Below are 8,050 nucleotides of genomic sequence, written 5' to 3'. Positions count from 1 at the left end.
TTTTTTTTTTTTTTTTTTTTTTAAATAACACCAGCCAAACTAACTCTTAAGATGGCACATAAATGACTCTACTGTCTGAAATATGGAGCCCTCCCCAAAACGACACTGCAGACAAATCATTTCTTGGCCTTTTCATTAGTTAAATAAAATAATGCTGCTTTATTATTTAAGTTTAAATGCAACACTGCATTCTCTTGCACTCATTTGAGGATAGGCAATCAGTGCAATTTCTGACTGTTCCTCCCTCCTGTCCTAAGGAATAAAAATGTTAAACTGGCAAGGATCTAGGCTTTTTTAGAGGACTGACTTGAGACAGGAAGTGAGCAAAAGATTACTCCTACTGACAAGCTACACAATACTGCTGTAATAAGCAGTCAGATCCTCTGAAGCAAGAGAAAAGAAGTCATCATCAGTCATCCTATTTATAATGAATAGGTGTGTGTTGTGTGGCCAGGCAAATTTAAGCATGACTCCTCTTCTCTAGAAAACTTCAATATCATCAGCTCCTATCAAGATGTCAAGGAAGATGATATGCTACACAAAAAACAGAACTTTGTACTGGCTGTGCCCAGTCTGAAGGGTGCAGACATTTCATAGATGTTAATCTGGCATCTATACTCAATTGCCATTTGCTAATCTACACCTGCCTTCACAAAAGTCCTGTAAGTTAACCAAGTCCATGCTAAGACAGAAGAAAGATTTTTCTGTGTGTAGCACCAACCTTTGACTATGCACAGCATTACTTGACGGATTACTTCAAGCAGGCATCAGGGACAGACACGCGATTACAGACAGCTTCAGGAGATGAGGAACTTGATAGAATGACAAGCAAGTTGTACTGCCACTTCCAAAACAATTTATAGACAGTTTCACGTGGCAAGACGGCAGACAGTACCCTGTGCCTACTAGGGCTCTCTCAGTTATCCTGAACTTCAAAGCTCTTAAATACTAAAAGAGCCCCATTCACCTGTACTCAGTAGCTCCTTCCTCCTCCACCCAAAGTTGCCTTAAATGCTTCTGCCAAGTGGGGTGCTTAATCTCATTTTATCCATATACTAGATTCAAGTGCTATTGCTCTAGACAGGGAGGGTAAGCTGATACAGGTCTGCACCAAGGGTTACAGCCTTCACTAGCACGACCAAGATAAGTGAACTAAGTCACCAGGTAGCTTGTGACTAAGTCAGAAAGCATCTTTACAGAGCCAGCAACTGTTTATCTTGCTGTTACCTTTGTCACTACCTATACTTCTGAGAAAAATGTATTTAAAGAGACCAGTGCTCACGGGGCATGTTTCAAGTTTACAATTACGGCTCATTAAGCTTCCACACCTTTAAGCAAATGAGCCTGTATGTTTTACCACAGAAGGGCAGGGGCATCACGACCTGTGGGCTTGGCCCTTTTCAATGATAAGATGTTCATTTCCAGCACAAATCATGTGTTACTGCATGCAATGACTTCAACAAGCTGTTCAGGTACAGCGCTACTCGAAAGAGCCTAGGCTCTGTCCCCCACTGCCTCTAATGAGGCATGGCTCAGGAAGTTGGGACAAGGGGAAGAAAAGCTTGAGGAGAAAGCAGTGCAGATAAAGCACAAAGATCATTCGGCAAGGGAAGACATACCAAGAAGAGCAAAGCTCAGCAGCCGCTGAGACAGCTGCCTCTGGACCAACATATCAAAACTGCAGTGTGTTATAAAGAATGTGGCATTGCTTTAAGGGTGGTATCTTTTATTGGTCTAACTAATGTCATTGGGATACAGTTATAGACAAGCTTTCAAAATGCAAGACTTTCTTCCTCAGGTGACCCAAGGAAGAATGACTTGCATTTGAAAGCTTATCTAAGTCTTGGCTAACAGGTGACTCATCTAACTCCCATCTAACAGAGGACCTGAAGAAAAATGTCTTGCATTCAAAAGCTTGTTTAACTCAATCCCAGCTACATAAGTTGGTCCAGTTAGAAAATAAAATAAAATAAAAATCACCCTAAGAAACCCTCACCTCTCACCTAAATACTGGACCATCACAGCTACAACATCCCTCTTACACTCATTGCTTTAAGGCTCATTCAAGCCGTGTCCAGGCAAATGAGGAGAACCCCCAATTAACGACATGCTGGGTACAAATCCACCGCCCACTGAGGCTGGAAAGCTCCTCAACTTTCTTCTCGTCTCAGGGGACAGGCTGGTAACAAGGCTGTGAGAAGCTAGACTCCTCTTGCATCTGCTGGAGCAGCAGCGGTGGATGAAAGCCCAGGGATCTGCCAGTTTTTGCACTGCAAGCTTCATCTTGCCCCGTCGCTCCCTTCCCTCCTCCCTGCTCGCTCTCTCTTTCCTGGCTCGACGATACAGAATAAACTGAATGAGGAAGTCAAGATCTTAGGGCGGAAGCCAAGCCCATTGCAATGTCTGCTGCAGGATTGCTGGCCTGTGACTCAAGCTGGAACCCTGACAGCTGCCAAACCGGCCTTTTTTTCACCCCTTCTCCCCCTTAACCCCCCGCCCCATTACTTCCAAGAAGAGGAGTAACAGGTAGGGCTGGGGCATGGGAAGGGGACCAGCAGCTCCTTTGCACCAATAGCTGGACACCTTCAAAGCAGGGGGGCTCCATCACATGGGCAGCTGCCCCCTCCCTCCTCGCCTGGTCCTGGGAGCCCAGCGCGGCTGCAGCCCGCTTGGCTAGGGAGGACACAAGGAGGAGCAGCCTCCGGATGCACTTGAAAGGGAAAAAAAGGGAAATCACAAGGAGGGATCAGACCGCCTAGGTATGCACCCCCAACAAAGCCTGCCCCGGGCCCTGTGCAAAGAGGAGGGCAGAGGGCACCAGGCAGTACCAGCGTGGCCCCGTGGGAAATCAAACGGCGTCCGCCCGCCCGCTTCAACCGCAGCCCGGCACGGCCTGCGCCAACCATAAAAATCAATAAAAGGGGTCGCGTGTTTCCGGGGCCCGCCCGCCCGCGCTGCCCCGCCCCGCCCGGGGGGTCACCTGAGTCCGGCGATCGGCAGGGGAAAGCCGCGGCGCCGGCTGCTTCTGGCCAGGGAGCGACTCGTCCTCAGTGCCGGCGCCTCGCACAGACTCCCAGCGTCCGCCCGCCAGCCTCGCACACACCGGCACTGCGAGGTTTCAAGCCGGGTGCAGCCGCCGCGGCCCCAGGAACACACCCCACCCATTCCCCTCGCGACAGCCAATGAGAGCGCCCGTTGTCCCCCGCCGCAGCCAATCAGGGCGGGCAGGGCGAGGCACTCGCTTTTTGTAACCCGCCCAACCCCGGTTTGGCCTGGCCCCGCCCCTTTCCTTCGCAGATTAACAGGCAGAGCAGCCAATGGGGGGCGGAGAACCTAGCAGGGGCAGTTCCGGGAGAGAGACAGCAAGTGCGACCTGCCCCACAATGCCCCGCGCGGACCCTGCCCTGGGCAGGCCGGGGGCTCCTTCCCCACCCCCAGGGGCCAGTTCAGGATGCAGGCTCCTGCCCTAGCGCTTTGCAAGTACCCCAAGTCCTATGAAATACGAACTTTCATTTCTACCCAGGAGAAGTTTTACACTCTTTCTGCCGATGCCTGATGAAAGGTGTTTGTGCCTAAAAGCTTGCAATTAAAGATTTTTTTTTTAATTTTTTTGCAAAAATCTTACTGGTCTAATAAAATTTATCACCTCTGTGCACAAGCCTTGGTTAGGCAGCATCTAACTCACCAGCTCTGTCCATCTCAGCTGGGAGGTTTCATAGTCATAGAAAATGAGGGTTGGAAGGGACCTCATGGGGGTCATCTAATGCAACCCCCTGCTCAAAGCAGGACCAGCCCCAACTGGATCATCCCAGCCCAGGCTTTGTCTAGCTGGGTCTTGAAAACCTCCAAGGATGGAGAGAATCTACAACCTCTCTGGTTAACCAGTGTTTTACTACCCTCCCAGTGATAAAATTCTTCCCAGTATCTAACCTAAATTTCCTCTGCTGCAACTTGAGACCATTGCTCCTTGTTCTGTCACCTGCCACCACTGAGAACAGGCTCTGTCCTTTTTGGAACCCCCCTTCAGGTAGTTGAAGGCTGTTACTAAGTCCCCTCTCAGTCTTCTCTTCTCTAGACTAAGTAAACCCAGTTCCCTCAGTCTTTCCTCATAACTCATGTCCCCCAAGCCACTCACCATTTTTGTTGCCCTTCACTGGACTCTCCAATTTGTCCACATCTGCAGCCTCCCACGCATTTTGCAGCACTGGGGTATATTCTCAGTCCTGTGGGAAGCTTGCCAAATCATGCACCCAAAAAAAGGGAGGGAAAGCAGCACCTGACATGTCTCACAAGAGCCATCTTTCTGCACGATGAATGAGTAGTAAAGGTCATGTTTTCTTGGCTTTGCAACTTTCTTTTCCAAAGCAACAATGTTTGAAAACAGCAAAGGTAGCAAATGCAAGACACCAGGCAGGTAGATGGATGAAAGTGAAGCAAAGGAGTCAGCACCTCCTGCATCCATGCACAAAACACAAGCAACAACCATCTTGACTTGCCTGTGCTTGGAGGGCTGGGATATGGGAGAGAGGAGGGGCAACATGATATGGTAACTAAGATGAGAACCCAGAAAGGATAGTGAAGCATTCCTGAAGAGGGTACTACAGAAGCCTACCTAGATACTTAAGATTTAATTTTTAGGGTTAGTATAATGTGTAAGTGTCTGGCATGTGTGACATGACATAACAGACGCAAAAATAAAGAGGTCCCTTTCACTTAGTAACTCAAACGTTAAGTCGGCAGATTTGTAGGAACAGACAACAAAGAGTCCAGAGCTGGAGGCAATGTCAAAGGTACCAATAGAAGAGACAAAGAAGAAAGTCTTCAACTGACAAAGGAATTAAGAGAGATGAAGATACATTTGAGCAAGCATATCTTGCCCAAGAGAAGCACTTGTATCTCAGAAAGATTGCTTTGGAGGAATTTGTAAACCAAGCTGCAAGTTTTCATGGTCAAGACAGGAAGGTTGGCATGAGAGAAGTCCTGAAAGGCAGTGACAGATATGCACAGTTTAGTATCAGGGGTATATTACTGGTATTGTAAAAGATAGAGATGAATGAAAAGAATGTAGATAGTAATTCTAAGAGTGCTGATAGATTAAATTGGGGGGGGGGGGCGGGGGGGGAAGGGGGGGGGGGGGGGCAGGGGAGGAAGGGAGAGAAGAGGGGAAGTACTCTATACAGGACATATCTTGATGTGGAAAAATGGTTACTTCCAGAGATAAAGAATTGCAAAGGAGGTTGGAGTGGAATCATGACAAGAACAAACCAGGCATATCTGCATAACCAATGGCAGTGATGTTTTAAGAAGGAGAAAGGTTACAGATGCAGGACAGCTTCTTCTCAAATAGACTGCCTCCATGTTGACTGAGCAAATAGAGATTAGAGAGAGTGAAGTAGTTCATCAAGATTAAGAGAAAGTTTTTGCAGATTTGGAAAGTAGCAGATTTTAGAGAACTGGAGAAGGCAGACAAAGTTATTCACAATGGTAGTCATGTAGTCAGCAGAGGTGTGTTGTTACTTTTATCAAACAGTAAGAAATTAAAGGATGACAAAAGGTAGTGCTTTAGGGACTGGATAATGCTACTAACAGCATCCCTCAAAGTCTTCTACCAGTCTTATATTTTCATGTGCTGATCTGCACTTTCCAGGAATCAGTTTATGTCATTATTTTTCTTAGGTAATAATTTATTTCGGAATCTGAGAACTTGATTCTCTTCCCATTAAATGAAACAAAATCTCTTAATTGACTTCAGTGGGAAAGTATCAGAACTCAACTAGAAACCATAATTGCTGCAATTGTGCTCTCTTCCCTCCTGGAAAATGTCTCCTCTCTTCTTAACTGGTTTCTAAAACTAAATGTTTCTGTGTGTGAGGTAAAAGAAGCTATTTAAATTTGAAATGGTTATTTTCTTTGCTTGGCTGATTGATAGCACACTATGATGAAAGCCAGTTAGGTTTCCGATTGTTGTACTGTACAGAGGCTTTTCTTGGTTTGGACCATAAAATAATTCCCAGGACGGAGGAGGCATACCTAAGAAAGTGGGTAAGATCAAATTGTTTCCCTGAGGCCCTGTTTCAAAAGATCATAATATTTCTATTCAATCCCTCCAACCAATTCCAGTCACCTTGCATATGCTGGACACAGTATGTATGCCCCATTTGAAACAATGAATTTGCACCTGTCTTTATTTGCATTCCAAGTCATTACCTCTTCCATTAGCTGGCACTCAAAGTGTTTGAAAGCACCCTTCTCTCCAGATAGTCACCATCCAAGATTGTAGTATTCTCCAGGAAAACTTGCCTTCAGATGAGGATCCAAAATTTCATAACATTTCCTGTCCAATTACTTGGCTTCTAAGACACTTGCACAGGGATGATTGCCAAAAAGCAATCTCCTCCCACCCATGTCCATATCCAGGTCTCGCAAAGTGCATGCTGTACATTTTGAAATTAAGTCATATCATATTTACAAGATTTCCTGCCTAATAAAGTGAATATAAACTAATCTTCCATACTATGAACTGTCAGGAGGCATTATAGGCTTATTCCTTTTTCTATTGGAGTATTGCTTTGCAGAGAAAATAGAAATACGCTTCCACCTTCATCCAAAATGAAGTGCCAACTCAGAGAAAAAAAGTCACACTTGGGCAAGATTAATTTTGATTTACATTTATTTGCCAACAGGTCTAGCTCTAGAGATGCAATGTTCTGGAAAACTGTTCTATGCAGTTACCAAGTTGTTCCATTGGATCTGTGCAAGTCTATGACTGTGCTCTGGATCACTCAGTACTCAGCATATATCAGAGATTCTCAATCTTTTTAAACTTGAGGCACCCCTTGGAAGATGCCATCTCTTAGTTTTAACTTTGTTTTTATTTTGAAAAATAGAGCAGTTTTCTGTTGCAAAGAACTCAGAAAAACCACAACTATGAATTTCTATGTGAAATCCCTGGATTTATCATGTGAATCATATTTGTAAAGCTAACATTGCATGACATCCTTGAAAAGATCTCTAGGCACCCCAAGTTGCTGTGGCATCCTAGTTGAAAAAAATCACTGGTATCTATAATGAACTAGATCAAGCATGCTCTGTACATATATTGCAGTAGGCCAGATATCTTGATTGATTTAATGTGCAGTGCCAGGCATGTAATTTGCTGGCTCAGATAAGTTAAACATATCTTCCTCCCCAAGCCTCCATATGCCGAATGAACTCAATTTCTGTTGCCCATGTTTTAAGAACCCTGGGAAGAAGCAGGAGGATTTAATTTCCAAGCCTGTCTACAGCAACTATATTTATTTGAAATCATAAAACTTCTTTCCTAGTACTTTGCAAATGGGATTTTTGTTGTACATTTGTATTTCTAGCAAAGAAATTATAGAATGAAAAAAGAGGAAGGTTGCAAGATGTTTACCTCGCAGGGGAAGGTATATTGCCAAACTAACCACACAGTGACTGTTCAGAAACCACATGTGCAAAAGTTCTGCTGACTGTCACAACACAATAGTGGTAAGAAACCTTAACTCTGTTTCTGAAATGGGCTGAACAAAGGACTGGAACTGGAAACATGGAAGAGTTGCACTGAACTTCTAAATGCAGCTGTCTCCTAGCTCTAATTCATAAAGATAATTTATAAATATATAAGTGCTGGTAACTGTTAAGAAGGGGTAGAGTTTAAGTTAACAAATCATGCCAAAAGATGACAGCATCATGAGGAGACACATGGGAGCATGAAACAATATGCATAATGTATGTCTGCATTTACTCTCTCCCTCTGAATAAGAGCTATTTGGTACCAAGACTAACTGTGAAGTACCCACCACTGTTAGAAGCACAAAACTCCCCTTTCCCTTGTGTACACATACCTTTCTACCCCGCTGCAGAAGCAAGATTACAACCCATGATTGCTCTCAGTCTTTCCCTCTAGCTTTCTCCTTTAGCCTTTTGGCTAGGGACAAGCAAGAATAGGGGGCATCTGAACTCCAAAGCCTCTGGGCTTGACATGTAGGAAGCCTGCCATGGATTTGGGAGTATCTGAAGCCCCAGGCTG

General features: G+C 45.0%; 1 protein-coding gene across 1 annotated transcript in view; it reads right to left on the bottom strand.

Annotated features, from left to right (window-relative positions):
- Window positions 1-3,088, bottom strand: part of MYH9 (myosin heavy chain 9) — a 113,072-nt gene extending 109,984 nt beyond the window's left edge. The window contains exon 1 of the mRNA XM_019515299.1: window positions 2,981-3,088. The gene's annotated coding sequence lies outside the window, so the exon portion shown is untranslated. The remainder of the gene's footprint in view (window positions 1-2,980) is intronic.
- Window positions 3,089-8,050: the final 4,962 nt, after the last annotated feature.

This window comes from Gavialis gangeticus, unplaced genomic scaffold (genome assembly GCF_001723915.1).
Source record: "Gavialis gangeticus isolate Ggan-Ray unplaced genomic scaffold, GavGan_comp1, whole genome shotgun sequence".
Classification (NCBI taxonomy): Eukaryota; Metazoa; Chordata; order Crocodylia; family Gavialidae; genus Gavialis; species Gavialis gangeticus.
This window is presented reverse-complemented; position numbering and strand designations above follow the sequence as displayed.